This window comes from Lissotriton helveticus, chromosome 2_1, assembly GCF_964261635.1.
Source record: "Lissotriton helveticus chromosome 2_1, aLisHel1.1, whole genome shotgun sequence".
NCBI classification, from domain to species: Eukaryota; Metazoa; Chordata; class Amphibia; order Caudata; family Salamandridae; genus Lissotriton; species Lissotriton helveticus.
In genome coordinates, this window is record NC_136059.1 from 1,066,303,498 (window position 1) to 1,066,329,511 (window position 26,014).

The 26,014-nt window shown below is 48.0% G+C and overlaps 1 protein-coding gene across 3 annotated transcripts in view; it reads left to right on the forward strand.

Annotated features, from left to right (window-relative positions):
• The first annotated feature begins 6,576 nt into the window (after window positions 1-6,576).
• LOC144818446 (lysine-specific demethylase 4C-like) overlaps window positions 6,577-26,014 on the forward strand; it is a 1,795,190-nt gene continuing 1,775,752 nt past the window's right edge. For all 3 annotated transcript variants that reach the window (XM_078675868.1, XM_078675869.1, XM_078675870.1), the window contains exon 1: window positions 6,577-6,783. The gene's annotated coding sequence lies outside the window, so the exon portion shown is untranslated. The remainder of the gene's footprint in view (window positions 6,784-26,014) is intronic.

Sequence of the window (26,014 nt, forward strand, 5' to 3'; positions counted from 1 at the left end):
GTGGGGAAATGTTTTGGGGTATTAAAAAAACTGCGGAAAACACTGGATCTTCTCCCATTAGGTGCTAGGAAGACGATGATACATGCACTGATTACATCTCGTCTTGACTATGGGAACATTCTCTATCTGGGAGCCACCACAAAGGGCCTTGGGAGACTACAGGTTCTACAGAATGCCGCCGCTCGTTGGCTCTTATGCAGCCTAGGAGAGCAGCGTCAAAAAAGGCACTTGACTCATTGCATTGGCTCCCAGTTAAGAAAAGAGTGTTGTTCAAAGTGCTCCTTATATGTCACCGTATATCGCAAAATGTGGGCCCAGCTTATCTAAGAGACCTAGTTACCAAGTATGTTCCTAGCAGGTCTCTTAGATCCAGCGGGATAGGGCAGTTGGTAATTCCCAAGGTAAAGAAGGCCAAAATGGAAGGTCGTTCCTTCCGGTTTCTGGCTGCTCAGAATTGGAACAGACTTCCTATCAAACTTAGGCTTGAATGCTCTGAAACTAAATTTAGAAAGCTGCTGAAAATCTACCTGTTTACTATTTAACGCAAGGTGATCTTCGGTTATCGGTATTCTGTCACCTCCCTCTTCACTTAGCGCGGGGACACGCCGAGATGGCGTAACCATGCGCTTTATAAATTGTATTATTATTATTATTATAGGTATCCTGTCACAGGGAGGTGTGACCACCTCCCAGACAGGGTTTAGTTTATTGGAGCTGGGTGGGAGCGCTTGCCAGTACCACTCAGTCTGCTTAAGGGGCACATTTGGTGCCCTTTTGGCATAGTTCAGTTCAAACCAGCTCAGGGAGCTGTTGGCTCCTGCTCTGGCGCGAAACTGGACAAAGGACAAGGGAGTATCCTCCCCACTATCCGACCCTTCCCCTATGAGGGAACACTGAATACTACCAACCCTTTCCTTAGGGTACTTAAGGGCTTACCTGAGAGTAGGTCGCTCGATCCATCGTGGGACAAGATTAATTTCAAGATACCACTTCTTCGATCGTCAGGGCACTCTGGGCTTCGCTCTGGGCATCAAGGCTGCAACTGGGAAGACTCCTGCTGCTCCTGATCTTGTTGCCCTGATCGTCTGCTACAACGTCCATGCCTGTGCTCCATACAGGAACATTCCAAGGCCTGTTGGCATCCAAGACACCCGAAGGAATCTCCCTTGAAGTGAAGGAGTCACCCCCCTGCATCTGCAAGCACCCCAACTAAGCTGACTCGTCTGCTGATCCTGGGCTCCCACGGATTCCGTAAAGGCTCAGCAACACAGGTGTAGCCCCCACCTCAAGTTTCTCCTGTGACAAAGATCGTTGTCCTCACCGCATCACTTGCACTGTGGGCCTGCATCTTTGGTGAGCTGCTCGAGGTCCTCTTGTGACTTTAGTACAGCGAATACTATGGATGGCCGAGACGGAGGACAGTGCATTTAGACGACAGGGGCCTATCACAGCCTTCACGATCTACTATTTTACATCATCTTCTTCTGGGGTATCTAATATTTGGACAAATATGGATCTAAATCATCCCTAAAGAGAGCTGCTCCCAGCATTGGTCTGCAGCCATCAGCAACTCCTCCTTGAAGGACTATGGGCAATTTTTGATTTTCAGTATTTACGTGGACATCTGAGCAATCTGCACGACAAGCTGATAGCCATAACAGTTCTTCTAAGACCACAAACTCTTATTTTAAGCCTTGAGGAAATCACTGGATGTGACGAAACACGTGTTGGCTGTTTCCGTATCTCCTCATTTGGACTGATGCACGTCATCGTCAAGGAAATGTTTTGCAATCTGTACTTATTTGGGGACTAATTTTGAGAGCATCTAGTACTGTTTAAAAACGGTTAAAGTGATGCTTTTAGCTTGCATGTTTAAAGGAAAATAACATGTTTGTATGTAATATATTGATGATATTTTTTCTAAAAAAAACTTTTTCTGAATCCATCTCTGTGATAGAACAGACTTTTCCATATTGGTGTAGAACTTGTCAAGGTCAATCATTTGTAATTTCTAAAATTTAAGAGTGCCAGGATTCATTTAGTCGCAAAGATTTATAATTTTTTTTTTTTAAATGCATGCTTCGATAAAATGATTGTTAAGTCACAGACAGTAAAAAGGGCACTGTGCATGGTCAACAGTCATGTGAGTTAGATCCAAGTAATGTAGCGTTTACTGCTCTTCACATCCCTCGATGCCTTCCCTCTCCTCTCACTAAGTTTGAGGCCAGTATCCCTCGTCTGAGCCACAGGAAGCGAACCCCTGTGCACCACGTCGACTTGCTGTTGCAAAGGCTTCTTGGCTTCCTTCCATCAAGATCTTTGGGCTCCAAGTAGCCCCCACCTCAAGCATCTCCTGTGACAAAGATCTTTCTACTCACCGCATCACTTGCACCGTGGGCGTGCATCTTTGGTGAGCTGCTCGAGGTCCTCTTGTGACTCTAGTGCCGCGAATACTATGGATGTCCGAGACGGAGGACATTGCATTTAGAGGACAGGAGCCTATCATAGCCTTCACGATCTACTATTTTACATCATCTTCTTCTGGGGTCTCTAATATTCGGACAAATATGTATCTAAATCATCCCTAAAGAGAGCTGCTCCCAGAATTGGTCTGCAGCCATCAGCAACTCCTCCATGAAAGACTATGGGCAATTTTTGATTTTCAGTATTTACGTGGACATTTGAGCGATCTGCACGACAAGCTGATAACCATAACAGTTCTTCTAAGACCACAATCTCTTATTTAAAGCCTTGAGGAAATCACTGGATGTGACGAAACACGTGTCGGCTGTTTCCGTATCTCCTCATTTGGACTGATGCACGTCATCGTCAAGGAAATGTTTTGCAATCTGTACTTATTTGGGGACTAATTTTGAGAGAATCTAGTACTGTTTAAAAACGGTTACAGTGATGCTTTTAGCTTGCATGTTTAAAGGAAAATAACACGTTTGTATGTAATATATTGATGATATTTTTTCTAAAGAAACTTTTTCTGAATCCATCTCTGTGATAGAACAGACTTTTCCATATTGGTGTAGAACTTATCAAGGTCAATCATTTGTAATTTCTAAAATTTAATAGTGCCAGGATTCATTTAGTCGCAAAGATTTATAATTTTTTTTTTAAATGCATGCTTCGATAAAATGATTGTTAAGTCACAGACCGTGAAAAGGGCACTGTGCATGGTCAACAGTCATGTGAGTTAGATCCAAGTAATGTAGCGTTTACTGCTCTTCACATCCCTCGATGCCTGCCCTCTCCTCTCACTAAGTTTGAGGCCAGTATCCCTCGTCTGAGACACAGGAAGCGAACCCCTGTGCACCACGTCGACTTGCTGTTGCAAAGGCTTGTTGGCTTCCTTCCATCAAGATCTTTGGGCTCCAAGTAGCCCCCACCTCATGTATCTCCTGTGACAAAGATCTTTGTACTCACTGCATCACTTGCACCGTGGGCCTGCATCTTTGGTGAGCTGCTCGAGGTCCTCTTGTGACTCTAGTGCCGCGAATACTATGGATGTCCGAGACGGAGGACAGTGCATTTAGACGACAGGGGCCTATCACAGCCTTCACGATCTACTATTTTACATCGTCTTCTTCTGGGGTATCTAATATTCGGACAAATATGTATCTAAATCATCCCTAAAGAGAGCTGCTCCCAGAATTGGTCTGCAGCCATCAGCAACTCCTCCACGAAAGACTATGGGCAATTTTTGATTTTCAGTATTTACGTGGACATTTGAGCGATCTGCACGACAAGCTGATAACCATAACAGTTCTTCTAAGACCACAATCTCTTATTTAAAGCCTTGAGGAAATCACTGGATGTGACGAAACACGTGTCGGCTGTTTCCGTATCTCCTCATTTGGACTGATGCACGTCATCATCAAGGAAATGTTTTGCAATCTGTACTTATTTGGGGACTAATTTTGAGAGAATCTAGTACTGTTTAAAAACGGTTACAGTGAAGCTTTTAGCTTGCATGTTTAAAGGAAAATAACACGTTTGTATGTAATATATTGATGATATTTTTTCTAAAGAAACTTTTTCTGAATCCATCTCTGTGATAGAACAGACTTTTCCATATTGGTGTAGAACTTATCAAGGTCAATCATTTGTAATTTCTAAAATTTAATAGTGCCAGGATTCTTTAGTCGCAAAGATTTATAATTTTTTTTTTTAATGCATGCTTCGATAAAATGATTGTTAAGTCACAGACAGTGAAAAGGGCACTGTGCATGGTCAACAGTCATGTGAGTTAGATCCAAGTAATGTAGCGTTTACTGCTCTTCACATCCCTCGATGCCTGCCCTCTCCTCTCACTAAGTTTGAGGCCAGTATCCCTCTTCTGAGACACAGGAAGCGAACCCCTGTGCACCACGTCGACTTGCTGTTGCAAAGGCTTGTTGGCTTCCTTCCCTCAAGATCTTTGGGCTCCAAGTAGCCCCCACCTCATGCATCTCCTGTGACAAAGATCTTTGTACTCACTGCATCACTTGCACCGTGGGCCTGCATCTTTGGTGAGCTGCTCGAGGTCCTCTTGTGACTCTAGTGCCGCGAATACTATGGATGTCCGAGGCGGAGGACAGTGCATTTAGACGACAGGGGCCTATCACAGCCTTCACGATCTACTATTTTACATCGTCTTCTTCTGGGGTATCTAATATTCGGACAAATATGTATCTAAATCATCCCTAAAGAGAGCTGCTCCCAGCATTGGTCTGCAGCCATCAGCAACTCCTCCATGAAGGACTATGGGCAATTTTTGATTTTCAGTATTTACGTGGACATTTGAGCAATCTGCACGACAAGCTGATAACCATAACAGTTCTTCTAAGACCACAATCTCTTATTTAAAGCCTTGAGGAAATCACTGGATGTGACGAAACACGTGTTGGCTGTTTCCATATCTCCTCATTTGGACTGATGCACGTCATCGTTAAGGAAATGTTTTGCAATCTGTACTTATTTGGGGACTCATTTTGAGAGCATCTAGTACTGTTTAAAAACGGTTACAGTTATGCTTTTAGCTTGCATGTTTAAAGGAAAAAAACACGTTGTATGTAATATATTGATGATATTTTTTCTAAAGAAACTTTTTCTGAATCCATCTCTGTGATAGAACAGACTTTTCCATATTGGTGTAGAACTTGTCACGGTCAATCATTTGTAATTTCTAAAATTGTAGTAATGTAGCGTTTACTGCTTAGACATGTCCATATTGGACAGATATTACCAATGTCTCAACAGCAGGTCTTCCAAAACCATTTGTTGATTTATGCACACTTCCCCCATGCACCTTAATTGTCCACCCAGGCGTTTTCATAGCCCTCCCAGATCAAGAATCATAGAGCTGGCCCTGGCTCTCACTCTTGTGAGATTGTCTGGCATCAATTTAAAAAGCGCTTCATTTCGCACCCACCATGCTCTGATTATAAGAAAAAGAAGGCTTCATCATAAGCTCACTTACACAAGCTCTAAACTCTGAGAATCATACTGCTATCTTCCTTCGTAGTCTTGTCTGTATTCAGCGCTTTGATCATGGATAAAAACTATTTTATTCCTCTTTTTTTCCAGCTGTCTGCTCCATCCTTATTGGAGCTTTAAATTTAGATTTTGACAATCCACGTTACTCTGTTTACATTACCATGTGGCGAAGGGGTGTGTCTGGTGAAGATGGGTTGGGCCGTGCATGCACATTGGCTTGACAGTCATAGCACGCACTTGAACAGCTGATTTGTACGTAAATAAAGGACATATGTGCTCGTTGGCAGACTACGAATTGGCCACGTTTTTGTTCAGGCAAGCAGATCATAGTGTTTGGCCAATGTTTTTCGCAAAGCTTTTGAGAGGCTTCATAGCACCCAGGACGCATTGTACAGGGTCAATTGTTACGGCCCCCAGACGACTTCACCCTATCAACTTTCATCGCTGAATACACCAGTGCAAGATGGCCGTGGTATAGGTTCTCACAACTGACAAAACGTCATGTGTCTTCATTCTTACCCCTTTGTCCAATTAATCCATCCTGCCCCAGGGGCTGTACATGGTGGCCTCTACGTACGTCCACTCTGAACAGACTTCAAACAAGAACGTTACGTTTATAAGGGAAACGCTGGTGTGACTGGAAACGCACCCGGCAATTGGATTCTTCCTTAGTCCCTAAGCAAGGAGGCACCCATCTAACAAACGAAGCAGTACACGGCGATCCATAAAGTTAACCTCTTTACGTATTAAGTAGTATTTCCACCATTGTTAGTCACCAATATTTGAAGTCAGTATTTTTATAACAAAACCAAACATGTATCTGCGTGTCTATTTTTATATATTTACAGAAGTTGAAAAGAGAGCACGTTGACGCAAAACTATTAGCAGTCACTCTTTGTGTATACTAATCTTGCCGGTAGTTTCACATTAAAACATTTTTTTTGTTTACTTTCTTAGGCTTTTATCGGCATGCAGAATACTTTGAAAATGGCGGTGGCCTTCCGATTTTAGAATCTCTAGGTATTTAAGCCTCTTTCTATGTCCATGCCTCTTCTAGGCAGTGTTCTGCTCGTTCCACTAGGGGAAGCAGAGGCCGAGAGGGCGTGACGCGTGCGCAGTGGGCGTCGCCAAGGGGGCCAGAATTGGTCCCCGTATCAGGTCCGGAGAGTACCTGCGACTCGGTGTTGTGCTTCGTCGAGGGACGTCGGAGACCGGAAGTGTCATTGCGCAGTCTTGGGGTACAGCTGTGCCTCCTGACAGTAGAAGAGGGGAAGCCTGAACATTTCGACCATAAGACAGGTACTTGTTCGTGAGGAGGGAGGTGATAGAATGAGTTAGACCTGCCACGGTGTCTCCCAGCAGGTGTTAATTGATGGTGTCTCTTTGCCAATGGGAATGGGGGGAGAAGAGTGTACCTTCGGTGTAACTTGATGTTTGCACTCCCTTTAATTTTTGCTCCACTCGCACCTTTGGGGTTCTCCAGGTGCTCTTCGCTGCCTCCAGACTTTGTTATCCTCTCAGTAGCGTCGTGCATACTACCAGTATGACGATCGCCCTCCCACAAATAGTCCTAACACAACACTGGTTTAAAGGAGTCATTTCCTCAGAGCACCTAGGTAATAAGGTACGTTGTTTTGTGGTCGGTGTTAACCCCGCCCCCCTCCTTGATAGTGTTGGGTTATCGGTTCTTTTTATCTTGTTCATAGTCTGGTGCTCTGGTGGAGTATGCTACCCCATGTGAGTTGAGTGGTCCCCTCGGCGCCTTGTTCTGAGATTTCCAGCTGTTGTGTTTGGTACTCACTTGGCCGGCCCCACAGCCACTTTTGGAGGGAGGTTGCCTCTTGCTGGGCACTGTTACTTCTGTCAGTAACTCTCTCAGGTGCGTTCCTCCTCTGACACCTCCCAAAGCTACAGACTGCTCCGCCCATTCGATGAAAACATCTGCTCGTCTCACCACACGCCAGACGCGTGCGGCTTTTTTTTCAAGAAATGTGAACCCGGCTAACTCTCAGATCCGCTCAGATGAACAATCCCAGACGCATCACTGTTCCACGCGCCTAGAAGTAGTAAAATCATAGCGAACCCTTGTTCAAATGGTAGGCGGAGACGACCGCCAAATATTGCACATTTGCTTTCATTCCGCCCCTTCCATCGCACACTTTACGATCTCCGCAGAAGACACTTTTTACAGTTATAATTGTTTGTTTAATGTGTCACACGGTGAGAGGGCTATTAATGTTATTACATTGTAATCGCATAGCAACTCCGCGTGTAAAGACTCAATGGACCGTACAGTTATGTGCTTTAAAATGCATGACCATGTCTTCTTTCTAAAGCAATATGTTCACAGTATGTTGTTTTTTTGTCTCATTCATCAAATGTACTGCGAGGAGGTGTTATTGTTTTTGTTATTGGTTACCGTTTTGCCCAGGCGATTAGACATCTAATTTTTTAGTCTCGAATATGTGTAATCGTAACAATGGTCAGTGTTTATGTTTGTGATAACATTGTTTAACTATGGAAGTTTGAAGAACGGATTTACAAATAAAGCAGTTTATTACTTTTTGATGTTCTGCTAAGTTGAACGCCCCCTATTGCAAAACCTGATCGATAATAATTCTGTGGAAAAACACCCCAGTACAAATATCATTTAGTGTGGGTGCACACATTGGTTTTCATCTGACTTACTGGGTTACTTAACGAGGGAATAAAGCACACACACATATATTTTGCACGTTTGCGTTTGCCATTATCAATCTAAAGGGAGTTTAAAATCCAAGGTAGGTTTTTTTTGTGATTTTTATTTTCACTTGGTTTGTATTACAAAAACAGATGCAAGTACCTTGTTATTCACGCTTTGCAGCAACGTAAGGCTGTATGAACATGGACCCATTAGATTGTCTTAAATTAATCACTGTCTTGTCCCAGTCATGTCAGTGCTTCATAGTTCGGTCATGCCGATTTGGGGGCAGACTTCCCCCACCATTTTAAGGAAATGTGCCTTTTGCCACAGTAAAAGCTTCAGTGTGCAGTAAGAGGTGAATTTAGGGGGCAGTCATCAGAGAGTAGTGTCTTATCAGCCGTGCTCTTTGTTTGTACTTCTGACAAGCTAGAAGCCTTTCATGTCGTAATCTTTCAAGATGTGCTATAGCTAGTCCCTGTAGAATAGCTGAACGTTCCAGAGTTTTGCGTGACTGCAAGTTTTCATAATTATTTTATGGATTTGCCTTTGTAATTTTAGTCTTGAGCAGCTTCGAAGTGAATCAAATTCAAACATATTACTTAATACATTTAGTACCCAGTGCTGGTGCTTACAAGGGTTTAATTTTACCGGAGTGTGATATAAATATATTAAGTGAAATGAAACTGTCTGTGATGGCTGCAGCTTTCATGTCATGGAATGTTGGTGGGCAATGATGTAATAGAATGTTAGAGGACAGTTGACAGTTGCGAAAGACACAGCTACTTGTCAACCATTGCTGCTGGATGATACCACCTTGTCATGGAATAAATGCCTTTCTGAATGTGCTCCAAGTTTCCTGCAACCTTTGAAGGGAAGCTTTTCACACTGGCGACAATGGATGGGATTGTGGAGAAAATTTAAATTCCATCATACCATGGCAAGCCAAAATGTTGCTATTCAGCCTCCGCAAGCATTTTGTCCAGCATGTGCTAATCCATGTATGAAATGGAGTGAGTGGAAGTCGTACTTTCTAAACTTTTTAGACACTATTGACGAAGATGGAAAAATGAAACCTAAATTTATTAAACTGGAACTGGAGGGTCTGGGACTCTCCAAAATGTGGTCCGACCCCTTGGCAACTTGCCAATTTATTTCCAAAAAGGTACTAGCCAAGGCATATCACAATAGTAAATCATTGTCGCTCCTTAACGAACTAAAACCTGGGTCATTGACAGATTCCTTTATGTCCTTCAAGGCCACCTATAACTTTGAACTAACTCTAGACAAAATCCACCCTCCCCTGCTCAGGAAATTATACCTGCAGTGGAGACATGGGTCCCTCCCCATTCCATCACTTACAAGCAAATGGAGCAAGGATGCAATTAGTATTTGCCCAGCGTGCAGATCCTCTGATGAATCCGAACTCCACATTCTCTTTTTTTGTCCCGCTTATCGAGAGACTCGTATACAATGGATAGTCCCACTATGCAGAAATCTGGGATTTGTGAAGTGTTTGGCTGCTTTTAGAGTTTTGAAAAACAATCTGACTGATTATATTGTGTTTGCAGTGGCCAAATACTTGGGTGCTATCTGGAGTATCAGAAGGAAATGCCTTAGGGATGGCAATTGATTCTATTGTTTTTAAGACACTGCAGTGTAAACTGGGTTTGTGCTACTGTTCGATTCTTATATTTTATACTGTAAAACCCTTTTCTAAAAAAAAACTACAGTTTTAAAATGTATGTCTTATATGTCTTATATGGTAAATTTTTTACCGAAATAAAGGTTTTTTGAATTGAATTGAAACCTAAAAGAAACACTTTCTACATTTTGTGGGGCCAGAAGGGTTACAAGTTTTTGAACAACTGGAAACATTTACTGGGAGCGAGGATTCAAATGGTTGAGAATGATTCATGTGAACTTGATAAACATTTTGCTCCCAAAGTGTGTGTTGGTATTTTAAGGTTTACATTTTTTCAAAGAAAACAGGAACTTAGTGAGCCCATTGATGAATATGTATCAGCACTTGAAAAATTAGCTGATGATTGCAAATTTGATCATCTGCAAGAGCAATTCATACGAGATCAAATTGCCATGCATGCTTGCGTGCCAGCAATCCATTAGAGACTGTCAACAGTGATGCTGCTTTGGATGATATTTTGTCAATCGTAAGGAAAGCAGAGCTTTCTAGCCGCAGTGCCAAAGCTTTGAAAGCGGAAAACAAATTATTTAATGAAGAAGTAATTGGGAAAGTAAAAAAAAATACAGAAATTTTAACAAACTTAAGAAAGATCGTTTTTGGGTACATGACCTTAACAACAAGCATTTACAATGCAACGGTTTCGCCTTTGCAAAAGTTAGAGCTATTGGCATTGTAAATGACAACATTTTTATTTATGTGTTGGTTTTGAAAACAGATAAATAAATGGCATTGTCATTTACATTGCCAATAGCTTAATCTCTCACAAATGTGAGACCTATTGTACCCTACTGGCCGAGCTCAGCAGACAGCAATTACTACCACACACACACCCAGAGCCAGCCACACACACCCAGAGCCAGCCACACACACCCAGAGCCAGCCACACGCACCCAGAGCCAGCCACACGCACCCAGAGCCAGCCAGAGCCAGCCACAGGCACCCAGAGCCAGCCACAGGCACCCAGAGCCAGCCACAGGCACCCAGAGCCAGCCACAGGCACCCAGAGCCAGCCACAGGCACCCAGAGCCAGCCACAGGCACCCAGAGCCAGCCACAGGCACCCACCCCCAGAGCCAGCCACACACACACCCCCAGAGCCAGCCACACACACACCCCCAGAGCCAGCCACACACACACCCCCAGAGCCAGCCACACACACACCCCCAGAGCCAGCCACACACACACACCCAGAGCCAGCCACACACACACACCCAGAGCCAGCCACACACACACCCAGAGCCAGACACACACACACACACACCCCCCCCCCCCCCCCAGAGCCACACACACCCAGAGCCACACACACACCCGCCCACCCAGAGCTTCACACACACCCGCCCACCCAGAGCTTCACACACACCCGCCCACCCAGAGCTTCACACACCCACCCAGAGCCACACACACACCCATAGAGCAAGCACAGCCAGGGGGCAGGGAAGCAAGCACAGCCAGGGGGCAGGGAAGCAAGCACAGCCAGGGGGCAGGGAAGCAAGCACAGCCAGGGGGCAGGGAAGCAAGCACAGCCAAGGGGCAGGGAAGCAAGCACAGCCAAGGGGCAGGGAAGCAAGCACAGCCAGGTGGCAGGGAAGCAAACACAGCCAGGTGGCAGGAGAACCAGGGGGCGGGGGAGCAAGCACAGCCAGAGGGCGGGGGAGCAAGCACAGCCAGGGGGCAGGGAAGCAAGCACAGCCAGGGGGCAGGAAAGCAAGCACAGCCAGGGGGCAGGGAAGCAAGCACATCCATGTTTCCAGTGCTTGGCTATTCTGAACAAACCAGTGGTATCCGGCCTGCCACTCAAACGAAAACAACTTCCAGAATACCTTAAATAGCTAAATGAAACGTCAGAAGTAGAAACATTATGTCCTGACTACACAAGAGAGGCTGCAATTGTAACTGCGAGGGACAAATACCACTGAACTGGGAAGAAGACGGCATACAACTATAGTGGAGGAATAACAACCTCGTACACTACTGCATACCACTGTGCTTTGGATCCAGGAACACCACAGGCCCAGGTTTGGACGCTACTTCAGAAATGCCACAGCACCAAAAGAATAACATTACCTATTCGTTTTACATCAGTTATTAAAATCAAGAAGTCCACATTGTTCACAATATCGGCATAATTTTCGGGGAGAGTAGTTTCCACGGTCATGGCTCGTCAAATCACGTTCCAAATCGAGAACAGCAATGACACTCAATTATGCCTCGGTACAAAGAGCCTCCCGGTGCCCCCAGAAGACGGCGTCCCCTACCAGTTAGCATGCTCCTTCGCTCACCTGGTGAACCTCTTCATGACTCCCGTGGCCTCAGAATGGTGGTGTCCAGAGGGCTGAAGCTCTCATGTCCCGCGGGGCTTCGGCGGCTGGTGACTGCGGCAGGCTCCTGCCTCCTTTTCATCACTGTCCCGGTCAAAACACACAGAAACAAGGAGGCTGGCGGGGCCGGGCCGGATACAGTCTTCGAAGCCAGGGCAAGCCCGGAGGCCATGCTCGGGGCAGCGTGCGCAGAGTAAATACATCCCGGCAACTTAAATCGCGCACCGGGGCGGAGAAGAGCTGCGGCAGAGGGAAGGGGGTGGGGGCGAAGCGAGAGCGGGACGGAGAAGAGCTGCGGGGAGGAGAGCTGTGGGCAGAGGGAAGGGGGGAGGCGAGAGCGGGGGGGAGGCGAGGCAAGAGCGTAAAGGAGGAGGGCTGCGGGAAAGGGGAAACGGAGGACAGGACGTAAAAAGAAAATTATAACAAAATGCTGCTTACCTGCTCGTAAATAAAGAAATACATCCCGGCAACTTAAATCGCGCAACCCACCACTGCAAAACACACGTTAGAAATGGCCAAACATGCCTAGAAAAACAAGCATTTACAATGCAATGGTTTCGCCTTTGGAAAAGTTAGACCTATTGGCATTGTAAATTACAAAATTTGTATTTATGTGTTGGTTTTGAAAACAGATCAATAAATGGCATTGTCATTTACATTGCCATTAGCTTAATCTCTGCAGTCACTCTGTAGTCCCTAGCCCTCCATAGCACTCCCTAGTCACTCTGCACTCCCTAGCCCTCCCTAGTCACTCTGCACTCCCTAGTCACTCTGAACTCCCTAGTCACTCTGCACTCCCTAGTCACTCTGCACTCCCTAGTCACTCTGCACTCCCTAGTCACTCTGCACTCCCTAGCACTCCCTAGTCACTCTGCACTCCCTAGCACTCTGCACTCCCTAGCACTCCCTAGCACTCCCTAGTCACTCTGCACCCCCTAGCACTCCCTAGTACTCTGCACTCCCTAGCACTCTGCACTCCCTAGTCACTCTGCACTCCCTAGTCACTCTGCACTCCCTAGCACTCTGCACTCCCTTGCACTCCCTAGTCACTCTGCACTCCCTAGTCACTCTGCACTCCCTAGTCACTCTGCACTCCCTAGTCACTCTGCACTCCCTAGTCACTCTGCACTCCCTAGTCACTCTGCACTCCCTAGCACTCCCTAGCACTCTGCACTCCCTAGCACTCCCTAGTCACTCTGCACTCCCTAGTCACTCTGCACTCCCTAGCACTCCCTAGCACTCTGCACTCCCTAGCACTCTGCACTCCCTAGTCACTCTGCACTCCCTAGTCACTCTGCACTCCCTAGTCACTCTGCACTCCCTAGCACTCCCTAGTACTCTGCACTCCCTAGCACTCTGCACTCCCTAGCACTCCCTAGTCACTCTGCACTCCCTAGCACTCTGCACTCCCTAGCACTCCCTAGCACTCTGTACTCCCTAGTCACTCTGCACTCCCTAGCACTCCCTAGTCACTCTGCACTCCCTAGTCACTCTGCACTCCCTAGTCACTCCCTAGCACTCTGCACTCCCTAGCACTCCCTAGTCACTCTGCACTCCCTAGCACTCCCTAGCACTCTGCACTCCCTAGCACTCTGCACTCCCTAGCACTCTGCACTCCCTAGTCACTCTGCACTCCCTAACACTCCCTAGTCACTCTGCACTCCCTAGCACTCCCTAGTCACTCTGCACTCCCTAGCACTCTGCACTCCCTAGTAACTCTGCACTCCCTAGTAACTCTGCACTCCCTAGTAACTCTGCACTCCCTAGTCACTCTGCAGTCACTCTGCACTCCCTAGCACTCCCTAGTCACTCTGCACTCCCTAGCACTCCCTAGTCACTCTGCACTCCCTAGCACTCCCTAGTCACTCTGCACTCCCTAGCACTCCCTAGTCACTCTGCACTCCCTAGCACTCCCTAGTCACTCTGCACTCCCTAGTCACTCTGCACTCCCTAGCACTCTGCACTCCCTAGCACTCTGCACTCCCTAGCACTCTGCACTCCCTAGCACTCTGCACTCCCTAGCACTCTGCACTCCCTAGCACTCTGCACTCCCTAGCACTCTGCACTCCCTAGTAACTCTGCACTCCCTAGTAACTCTGCACTCCCTAGTAACTCTGCACTCCCTAGTAACTCTGCACTCCCTAGTAACTCTGCACTCCCTAGTCACTCTGCAGTCACTTTGCAGTCACTCTGCACTCCCTAGTCACTCTGCAGTCACTCTGCACTCCCTAGCACTCTGCAGTCACTCTGCACTCCCTAGCACTCTGCAGTCACTCACCTTCTGTACCACCTCGGGAGACAGACATCTTCGCATGTGGGAAAATCAGTTCTACCACATCACTTCCTTGGATATAGGATTAAAGGAGGTGCCCCACTATACGGTACTGGGCCTGATGGCTCATCACAGGGTATTCTAGACTGCTCGACAGGAAGTGAAACAGACAGACATGGGCTTCAACTGGTCACCCAGTACGTTCCTTTTACTCGGGCTCCACGTTGCATGTAGCCGCCGTGGTAAAGTGATATCATGTTGAAGATAATCCCCTTTGTGTTACTAATCCTGAAAAGCTTCAGTGTGGAAACAGGGATTATCTAGGATGGAAAAAACAGGAGAATGAAGAGATATCCTCATTGAGACTTGGCTGCAGGGAGGTCTAAAGACACCGGATAGTGCCTTTGAATGAAAGAATGCTTAAAATGCCACAGAGGACTGATACAACCTCAGACGAATAGTATAGCAGTGATTGTTTATAAAATAAAATGCACATTTAAGCAATATGCCCGAATCTTAGGTTATTGATTCAGTAATTAATAGGGTTGGGCAAATAAAGTGGAATTAAGTATATTGTGCTTTTTGTCAAAAAGATGGTGATAATCTTGTGTTTTTTGGAAATGGTGTCCTTGTGAGCGTGCAGACTACCTCATAGTCTGTGATACCAATTCATTCATTAAATTGCAGTTTTCTAAACATGGACAGCTCCCAATGGGTGGCGGAGGACTGTGCACAGGGCAGCTTTGACACTGCGGGCAAAGGGCCCACAGCACCTATATTGCAGCAACCCAGAAGAAACAAAGTCAGACCGAGCGAATCGATGAAGAGCGAATAGTGCCAAGAAGTCTCTGAGTGACACCAGTGGAAAGGACAGCAGAAAAGACAGCCTCCTGAAAGGCATAGACGCCACCTAAAGCGATGGAGTATGATCACAAATACCGGCCAAAAGTGCCAGAATGCAACCGGAACATTAGAAGGCCAAAAACACAGCACACATGTCGCAACAGACAACAATAGAAAATGAGGGCGCAATTCGAGCCTAGAAACAAGAAGTAGGGTCAGAAGAGGCTACCAGTGCTAGTAGAGCATACATTGGGGTCAACCGCGCAAACCACAGAATGAGAGGATAAGACCAGCTACATCAGGCCCTAACAATGCCATAACAAACCGAACATCAGTCATGGATAATGGACCTTTCTGCCACTGCCCACAGGCACTCAGAAAGGAAGACACATGACATTACAGAAACATAAGTGAAGCCGGAAGCCGAACACCAGCGAACCAGAACAAACGACCCGATTGGGATCGGAAAGCATGTACCATAAAACACCACAGGCGCACCCAAGAAGCCATACCATGAAAATGCTGATATCTGAAACCATGGGAAGAGCGCTTAGATCCCCAAGGCAGGACCTAAGCACCAGTCCTGAAGGTGACGCTGAACACAGACAAGCGCCTGCACCAATGAGTGAAAGATCCTGGCTGCTTGCAAGCGCTACACAAATACAATTGGACACCACTTCTGCAGGTGCCGTGCCACCCACGGGGTCCTCAACTTCTTGTCACTGCACTTGCCAAGCATAGTTTGGTACCTGTACTCCTGTAAAGCGTCCTGATGCCTCCGTCCATGCGCCTGCTATCATAGTTTGGTACCTGTACTCCTGTAAAGCGCTCTGTTGCCTCCGTCCATGCGCCTGCTATCATAGTTTGGTACCTGTACTCCTGTAAAGCGCTCTGTTGCCTCCGTCCATGCGCCTGCTATCATAGTTTGGTTCCTGTACTCCTGTAAAGCGCTCTGTTGCCTCCGTCCATGCGCCTGCTATCATAGTTTGGCACCTGTACTCCCGTAAAGCGCTCTGTTGCCTCCGTCCATGTGCCTGTTATCATAGTTTGGTGCCTGTACTCCTGTAAAGCGCTCTGATGCTTCCGTCCATGTGCCTGTTATAATTGTTTGGTACCTGTACTCCTGTAAAGCACCCTGATGCCTCCGGGCCATGCGCCTGCTATCATAGTTTGGTACCTGTACTCCTGTAAAGCGCTCTGTTGCCTCCGTCCATGTGCCTGCTGCAGGTAAGAGACGGCGCCGCCAGTCCCCGCGTCCCCTCTGCGCGCTGTGTGATCTTGTGACAGCTTGAAGTTATTGCTGCCTCTTGCGCTACGTGCAGTGCCAAGCATACCCTGTGTACAAGCACGTGTGCAAGGGGGTGGGGGGAGGGCTGCAGGTGAGAACTAATCTGTGGGTACAGCAACAAAGTGCTCATACCTCCAAAGTGCTCGTATTTCAACTTTTCACCGCTGTGATCAAGTTCACTTCCCATTAGACGTCGGGTCTAAACTTCATTTTCTCTTGAAATTGTTATAATTGATGTAGGTGTCGAGTCCCGTATGTAAAGGTGTATATTTGTACTGGACACGTGGGGTGAACGGGGGACCCTCCAGCCGAGGGGGGGTTATTTGCATCTATGATGTTAGAATTCGGGAAGGGGTAACTGGTGTTAAAGTGCATAGATTCCGACTGCAGCATGTTGTCAGCGTTGAAGGCACTTGATATTAAATGTCTGGGCGATATGGAGCACACACCTTGTAGTTAAATATAAACTATGTTTGTTTTTAATGAAATGTGGAGCGAATATTTGTTGAAATACCGGACATCGCAACGTTTCAGTTGTGGGAGGGGGTAAAAAGGAAAGCGTTTTTACGAAATGTCTGCTGACTGGAGGTAATTGGAAAGGGTCTGGGTGTGTGTTGCATAGCGCCTAATCCTGGTGTACAGGCTGTGTTTAAAAGATTATGTTGGTGAACACACGAGCAGCGGCGCAGGGAAATAAGTGAATTGCACAGGATCACAGTGTTTAAAAAAAAAAAAATTCAGCTTCAAACTCCAGTTTTCTCCAATTCACAAGCAGTGATGGGGTCTGCGGACCACCTCTTCTCGACGTGTGCGGTCTTTGTGGGTGGGAAGAAGTGTTGTGCGGGGGGAGGGTTTTGTGTCCCCTGCATAGGTTGTGACTTCATATCTCCCAAGGAGATGCAGGAGCGAAAAGCAACAGCAAAGTGGTCACCAGGGGGTCATTCCTTCTCCCCAGCAACTAGGAACACCTCCAGCCGGAGGGAGTCACCGCGCACCCATACTAGTGAGAAGAAACATGAGGAGGACATTTAGGCTGAGAACTTGTAGTTGGAAGACGAACGCAGGGATAAGCGCAGTTCACCAAGCTATCTCTACCATGGCACATTTTCCAGAGCAGAGCCGTAAAACAAACTCCGCGACCCGCGCTTCAGATAAAAACCCGAACATTGTTTTAGTGATCCAGTGTTTCTGTCCAATAACACATATCTCTCCCGGCTTCTTTACTCGCGCCACTCTGTGTGAAATGATATGGTTGGTGAAGGACTTATTATGGACCCGACTGGGCTTCTAAATTCTACTCGCCGACATCCTATAAACTGTACAATTTTGGCGTAGTAAAGCCCGTTCGCATGCTCATGGTCGTTGGGTCTTCCGACAGAGGGAGCAAGTTGGAAGCACGAAGAAATGCATACACATTAAGTTCAACAAAAGGATCGATTCTCAGAATTACCAATTCCGTAACCAGCACACCAACCAGTTAGTCCACATGCGCCTGATAAACATACTCGAGTTTCACTCTCAATTGCGATCGCGGTCTGATCCTGGAAGGAAGAAAGGCTGCGTCAGCCCTGCCAGGAGACGAGCATCCCACCTGAATGAATCGAGTCCAAAACGTTAAGTCAGAAAACACTGATCCACAGCCTCGGTCCTTCGCTCTCGCTCCACCGTCGAGGTGCCAGCTGAGCGCCGCTCGGTGTCTCGCGGTGCTGAAAGCGCCTCGCGTTACTTCTTCCGAGGACGACCGTCCACTCTTCTGCAACTCGCTCCCTCAGAGCCTCGCTAACCAGACACCGCATCTTCAGTCAGCCTAACAGAGACTCGGACCGACGCACGTGCGATGTCTTCGGACTACGCAACACGCTGGAACAAGTGCCTCACCTAGGACGTGCCGAGACTCAGTCAAAACACAAAGAAACAAGTCAGGTCCCGGGCCGCGCTGTGATTGGCTGACGTCACGGGGGTTTCCCGGCCGGCAGCCAATCACAGCGCGGCCCGGGAATGACGTCACGGGGGTGTCCCGGGCCGGCAGCCAATCGCAGCGCGGCCCGGGACAAAGGGGCGGGGCTTAAAAAAAGCACCAGAAACGCCCCCGAATCGCGTTTTCGTGAGAAAGCGCGATTGACAGCCTCTGCCTCCCAATGGCTAGCCTCCATTTATGGAGCTAGCCAATTGGAAACAGAGGCTGTCCTAACCTCACTATTAGAAACAACAGATTTCGATCTGGGAGTGGCTTCGCCCCTCGCCAGGTTACGAAACCTAAAAAAAACATCCGCCCACCGCCTCATGACGTTGTAAAAGGGGCGGAGAGAGAAAAAATCAGCGGAACGCCCACGAATCTGCTCGGACAATTATGGACAGATCTCTCTTCCAATGGCTAGCCTCCATTTATGGAGCTAGCCAATGGAAGAGAGAGGCGGGAGAAAGCTCCGTACTGCTAAACAAAAGATTTCGCCTGCGCGACACTGCTGCGCAGTAGACGCCAGGCGAAACCTAAAAAAGGGCAGGATAAGTCTTATAACAAAGCTGGTTTCAGATGTTACTGATGTGACAGTGCTTCACATTTAGCTTCAAGTAAGTTTTGTACAGCACTTAAACAATGATGTTCAGCTTGTGGTATGAATGTACATTTTGCAAAAGTTTGCAGGAAAAAGAAGGATTCTAGGGTCGAGTGTGTAGGTGAATGTACATCCAGTGAGGAGGACACCATAGTCGAGGAAAAGATGCATTGTGACATTAGCAGTAAAGTTCAATAAGTCTTTTTTTTTTTTGAACATCAACAATAATATTGTTGGTGACGAGAACCTGTGTGCATGATGACCATTGGTGGTGTGGATATACAGGTTCGCCATTCACCATAGTTAATGAAGAAGTCTGGAATTCCAAGTTTGTAGGAGAGTTGGGCAGTAATGTGCTTAAACCTGATATCAATCCTGAAGGATTTTCTGGTGAAAAACTGATCTAATAGGATTTAGGACCTTAGGTCTCAGGTTTAAGAATAGAGAATCCATTGGTAAACCATATATTGTGAAAAATTGGTCCCTCAGTTCTGGGTTGGAGAGATCAACGTGATCTACATATAATTCTTAATCACAACAGTCCTGAACCTGTATTGGTTATTGATGAAGGGGAAAATGTAGGAGCAGAAGTGCTCAAGAAATTTCTCAAGTTTTCAGTGGAAAATGTGGGATGTTAACAGATTTTGAACATGAGTTAATTTTAAAGAATGTATTTTGTCATAAAACACACAAGTAAGGAATATACCTGTACTCCTCAGGGAAGAAGTAGAGAAAGAACTAGAAAATTGGTTGAGGCAAATAGCATTGAGCACATTGACTCTAAGGAATTGATTTCTCTGGCTGTTATTGCAAGATGTAATAATGGTAAAATCAGACTTTGCATTGATTTGTGTCATGTCAATAGCAATATTGTAGTGGATAAATTTCCATTGCTTAAAATATCAGAAATGCTTACTTTAGTGAAAGGTGCTAATTGGTTCTCTACGATAGACCTTTCCGCTGCATACCACTAGATTTGTGTAAAGGAAGAGAGCAAACCTATTACTGCATTTATTACAACCATGAGTTGTTTCCAATACAAAAGGCTACGTTTTGAATTGACTTCTGCTGCTGCAATCTTTCAGAGAATCATTATTTTTGTCTTTTTGTAAAACACTTGACTGTAAGATGTTTCCAAGACAATAATTTAGTGTTTGGTAAGTGCAAATTGCAAAATGACAAATCCTTAGATGTTTTATAAGTGCTGGAAAAGAATGGACTAACTGTGGATCGTTCTAAGTGTAGGTTTGCAGTTACGTCTGTGACTTATTTAGGATATATACTGTGTGGTGAAGGTATAGCTACTGAACCCAAAATAGTCGAGACAATTATTATTTTTGTTTTGAAAACCTTTATTTATCTTGTGCATAGTACACAGCGTCTGCCTACAACCACTACGGGCCGGCCGCTATGGCAATCAACAACATTCCAGGTCGTCTTACTATGCGGTAAAGCTAAAAATAAGAGCGCTACGGTGTATTAGCAGCAGACATATGAAGAATAACGTAGGTTTCATTTTATAAATTTAAAGAGGCGTCATACATTCAGACCAGACAACCGAAAGGGCGAGCCATACGACATAATATCAACTAAAGGAGCAGCAATAGTTAGGATTTGTGCGTTGAACATTGTAGGCAGGATACAGAAACACTATACTTCATTCTGCGCCAGTCAGTACCCACCCAGTCAATATATCACTGCAGGATTTATTTGCAAACTTAACCACTATATAGCAGGACGTGAGAGGGCACATTCTTACAGCAGGAAGAAAGGATCCAGTGTCATACAATAAAGCGAGTTTTACGTGGAACAAGCCATGTAGGAGGATACAGGCCCTCTAAGAAATATAATCGGGAAGTGAAAACAGGATATGCGAGCAGTCGAGACAATTTTTAACGCCCCATAGATCTTAAAAATTTCATTACAGTTAATGCGAGCAATAAGGGGCTTGGAAGGGTGTTATCCCATATTGATTGTGAAGAGAAAAAAGTTTATAATGGAGTATGCACCACATGCTCCCCCCCCCCCCCCCCGCAGAGGAGAAGTTCTCTGTTATTGAGAAAGAAACTGTAGCATGTATTTGGGGTTTGGAACATTTGTGCTCTTTTGTTTGGGATAAACAGTCTATATTTCGGATGGATCACAAACCTCTTGTAAGACTTTTGACCGCCAAAATACTTTTTTAATGCATCTGCTAGAAATGCAAGAATGTCCATGCAGGGGGCGTGGCTAGCGGCCAACGATGGCGGCAGCAACCCAGGGAGGCTCCCGATGTAAGGCGGCATCCTGCATAAATCCGCAGGTTACATCCGGCAATTTTATCACCCAGACGAGGCACACTGGGTCCGGCGACCGAGCGACAGCAGGAGGAGCGGTTTAGGGACAGTGGCGCCCCGGCACCCAGCGAGACGGGGGCGCGAAGGGAGGGGCCTAGTATCCTCCATCGCGCAGCGGCGTAAAGTGAAGACTGAGCCCGGGCGGAAGTGAGGCTTCGGCGGGCGCCGATCGCCGGATGCGGGGGACCATCGGCGGATACCACCACAAAGCCCGAGGGGCTCGAGATCCTCCGGAGAGGCCGGCGGTGGGCCGATCTGTTGAAGAGGCGCCACGGGAGACAGCGAAGGGGCGAAGTGGTAGACGCAGCGACAAAGGGGCAGGAACCGCCATCTTGCGAGGTAGTGGCGTATCCGGGAGGATCAACCCGAGAGTGCAAGTACTGTACCCCTGTGCTGGAGACCCTGTTGTGCGCAATCACTGGGCACGGGGGTTAAAAAACACTATCTGCGCCCCCCCCCGTCGAGCACCAGAGCACGTCGACAGCTGCATATAGACTGGCGCCTGGAGTGCACTGAGCTGCCCGAACGCAGGCGCCCCCTCTCCTACTGAAGGAAACGCGGAGGCGCCTGGCCGCAGGATAGCGGATCAGGGGATCTGGGGAAGTACGCTCTGGGCAAACGGAGGATCGGCCCGCAGTGCGTGAACAGGCACAGGCGACGTGCAAGACCTTCGACATCTGTGTTGGCTTACGGGGGTACTACGATGGGCGAGAGGAGGGAGGGAGGTCTCCCCCCCCCCCCCCCCGCCCCCCTTTTAAACAATAGGCCACTGGCCCCCGGACCACACTGAGGAGCAGCGGACAGGGTGCACCACGCTGGCCGCGCTGTAGGGGGAGTACAGCCACCCCGGGGACTGACACCTTGTGAGGGGCCCTGCCCGAAGGGACATTGACCACGGCTACCGTGCACACGCGAGGGGAGGCTGGTGACACCCAACACATAGGGGTGGACTCGAGAGGACAGTGGAGCAATGCAGGAATCAAGTAGAAATCGACCAGAAGAAGCAAATAGTCTCCCATCTCCTGTTGAGCACGCCCCTTAAGGACGAGTGACCTCCTAGGACGTGCAACATGGCGCGCAGGGGCCCCAAACACAACTCCACGCAAGCCAAGCTTGATAAATTCGCCTACGACAAACAGACTCCCCTCCTAACGGAACAACGTAAGTCTACGGGGAGAACAGCGGAGGCCGAAGGGGTGAAGAAAGCCACGCTGGAGGATGTCCTGGCAGCGTTGGCTCAGGTGCAAGCGACGGTGGGGGCGACGGCGACCGAAGTAACCCTTATACGCGCAGACCTCCAGAAGATGAACGAAAGAGTGAAGCAAGTAGAAGTTGTGACCAAGTCCTTAGTCGAAGATGTGTCAGAGTTGCAAATAGAAATGGGAAAATTGCAAGCAGACAACAAGACGCTCAGAGAGAAGCTGGACGATCAGGAAGGGCGCTCCCGGAGGAACAACGTCCGAATTTTGGGAGTGCAGGAGTCTGAAACCACAGGAGCTATGGACCTCTACTTGGAAGATATGATCAAAAACCAACTCCAACCCAAAGGTCTCTCACATTTCTTCTCAGTGGAAAGGGCCCACAGAGTGCCAGGTGGGAAGCCAAAAACGGGAGGCCCGCCGAGACCGATATTGGCGAGACTCTTCAACTTTCGGGACCGTGACGCCATTTTGCAGGCGGCTAGAGTGGCGCCTGCCATCCAAGTTCAGAACTCTAAAGTATCCTTTTTCCCAGACTACACGGCTGAGGTATCGCGGTGAAGGAGGACTTTTCTCGAGGTTAAAAAGACGTTGCGTGACAAAGAACTGCCCTACTCAATGCTCTTTCCGGCCCGACTTCGGGTAGTGGCCGACAAAAAGGTTTGGTTCTTCGACACCCCCGATGCGGCCAGGGACTGGCTTGAGGGATGGCACACCGTGGGACCTCCACGCGGAACTCGCAGAACGAACCATGGACACCGAGACGACAGCCGGCCCGGGTCGCAGATATCTGGCAGAGGAGGCGCGGGAAGATTCCCGACACAAGAACTCACTGAGGCCGATGGAGGAGAATGAATGGGGCACAAATGACCGCTGTCTTTTGCTAGTTGAACTAAGTCTTTTACAGTCGCGGCTGGACGCTGGCCTGGGTAGCCCGGATGTGAGCAGGGATGCCGCCTGCCCGGGGAGACGCTCTCCCCCAACACGCAAGTACTCTGGTTTTGGGATGGGTTAAGCACTCTGCTCAGTTGGGGAGGCGGGCAGTTGAAAGTCCGTTAAGCAGGGGGGCAGGGAGGGGGGAGAGAGGGGGGATTGTTTTGCGTAAGGTCGAGATATGATGTTCTACATCTGCACCACTTAGCCGAGGGGAAGAGACGTAGCTTTCAGGTCACGGATCATGATGGGCACGCAAATGACATAACTGCATATGGCGGACGACCCGACACGTAGAACGGAGGGGGTAGAGCCACGCTCCCAGGGTTCCCCTCTGCGAATCTTAACTTGGAATGTAAGAGGCCTGGGGGATAAGGTGAAACGTGGACTGGTACTGGCCGCACTGAAGAGGCAGAGGCCTGTCCTGGCACTCCTGCAGGAGACACACTTAACGGGTGGGGCATCCAAAGCCATGGACAGGAGAGGGTACAAAATGTTAGTCCACTCAGAATTTACGTCAGGGTCGCGGGGGACCGGCATTTTAATCCAGAAATCCTCCCACTTCATTCCACTAAGCACCAAGACAGATGGACAGGGGTGTTTCGCAGCCCTGCATGGACAGTGGGAGGGGAGGCTCCTGAACCTAGTTTCTGTATACATCCCCCCGGCGCTCCACTCAGTGCAGCTCCCGGCACTAGCAGAATTTTTACTGACCCTTCCTGAAGGGGATGTCATTCTTGGGGGGGACTTTAATGCCACTATAGATACGCAGATGGATAGATTCCCGACGACAGTGCCCACGGGAGGACCATCCCGCTTCCAACGTTTTCTGACAGCCAAGGGTCTAATCGATATATGGCGGCATGCCCACCCTCAGGCTAGGCAATACACATACCACTCCACCGTCCATGGTAGCCTGTCGAGAATCGACTACTTTTTAGCACTGGGGGATGGTATACAACACGTGGACACCATAGATATTCATCCGAGGGTAATATCAGATCACTCCCCAATCACCCTAACAGTTTCCACTCAGGAGAAGTCCCGCAAACGAATATACCCCATACATGCTGCATACTTCAAGGTCCCTCAGGTTAGGAGAGCCCTCAAAACGACGACAATACACTATTTCACGGAAAATACTGCCTCGGTACGCTCCTCAGAGGTCCTATGGGAAGCATACAAGACGGTACTAAGGGGACAAGCCATAAACTCGATCACCGGTTACAAAACGGAGAAAGCTGACGAGCTCACTAGACTGGAATTGACACTGCGAGATATGACAACAGCACATGAAACACACCCCACTCCAGACACATCGCATGCACTACACCTCCAACAACAACTGTACTCGGACCACGTTCGTAACCAAGTTAAGGGACACATAACTGACACACAGAACAGGATTTATGAGGTAGGGGACAAGGCGGGTAGGATGTTGGCATGGCTGGACAAGAGGGGGGGGAGTTCCAGAGGTATACAGCGCGTGAGGGACAAACTAGGAGAGGTACACACTAGCCCGGAACGGATAGTAGAGGCACTCGCGGTGCACTTCGAAGAGGTGTACACCCCGGAGCGGGAGGTAACAACAGAAATGGCTAGGGCGGCATTGGAGCCGATCGGGGTCCAGACCCTACGTCCAGAGGCTGCTGCTGAGTTAGATGCAGACATAACTACGGAAGAGATCCACTTGGCTATACGTGCACTGCAGCCCGGCAAGGCGCCCGGGCCAAACGGCATTCCTATAGAATGGTATCAGACAGTACCGGAGGGGTTGGGTAAACACCTACTGGCGATGTACATGGAGTGTTTGGAGAAGGGCATGCTTCCACCGGATCAGAGACTGGCCACCATAGTAGCGGTCCCCAAACCGGGGAAACCGCCAGAGGAATGTTCCTCATACCGCCCTATCTCCTTACTAAACGCTGAAGTTAAGATCCTGGCCAAACTCCTTGCTGCCCGACTTGTGCCGCATCTGCCCGGCCTCATACACCCAGACCAATCTGGATTTATGCCTCACAGGAATACGGCGCTGAATTTGCGCCGATTACACGGGGTGCTGGCGAAGGCGGAATCAATCCCTGACCAAGCGGTTATACTGGCTCTTGATGCAAAGATGGCCTTCGATCTAGTAGAATGGAACTATCTATTCGAGGTCCTAACCCGTCTGGGCTTTGGATCGAAGTTTATCGCATGGGTTAGGCTACTCTACGCTGACCCGGTTGCACAGGTGGTGGCAAACGGGCACATCTCGCGACCATTTCCTCTGGGGAGGGGTACCCGTCAGGGGTGCCCCCTCTCACCATTGCTCTTTGCGATTGCATTGGAACCACTAGCTACCTTGATAAGAACAACACCGCTGCTGAAAGGACTGCGCTGGGCGGAGGGCTGGGAGGACCGGC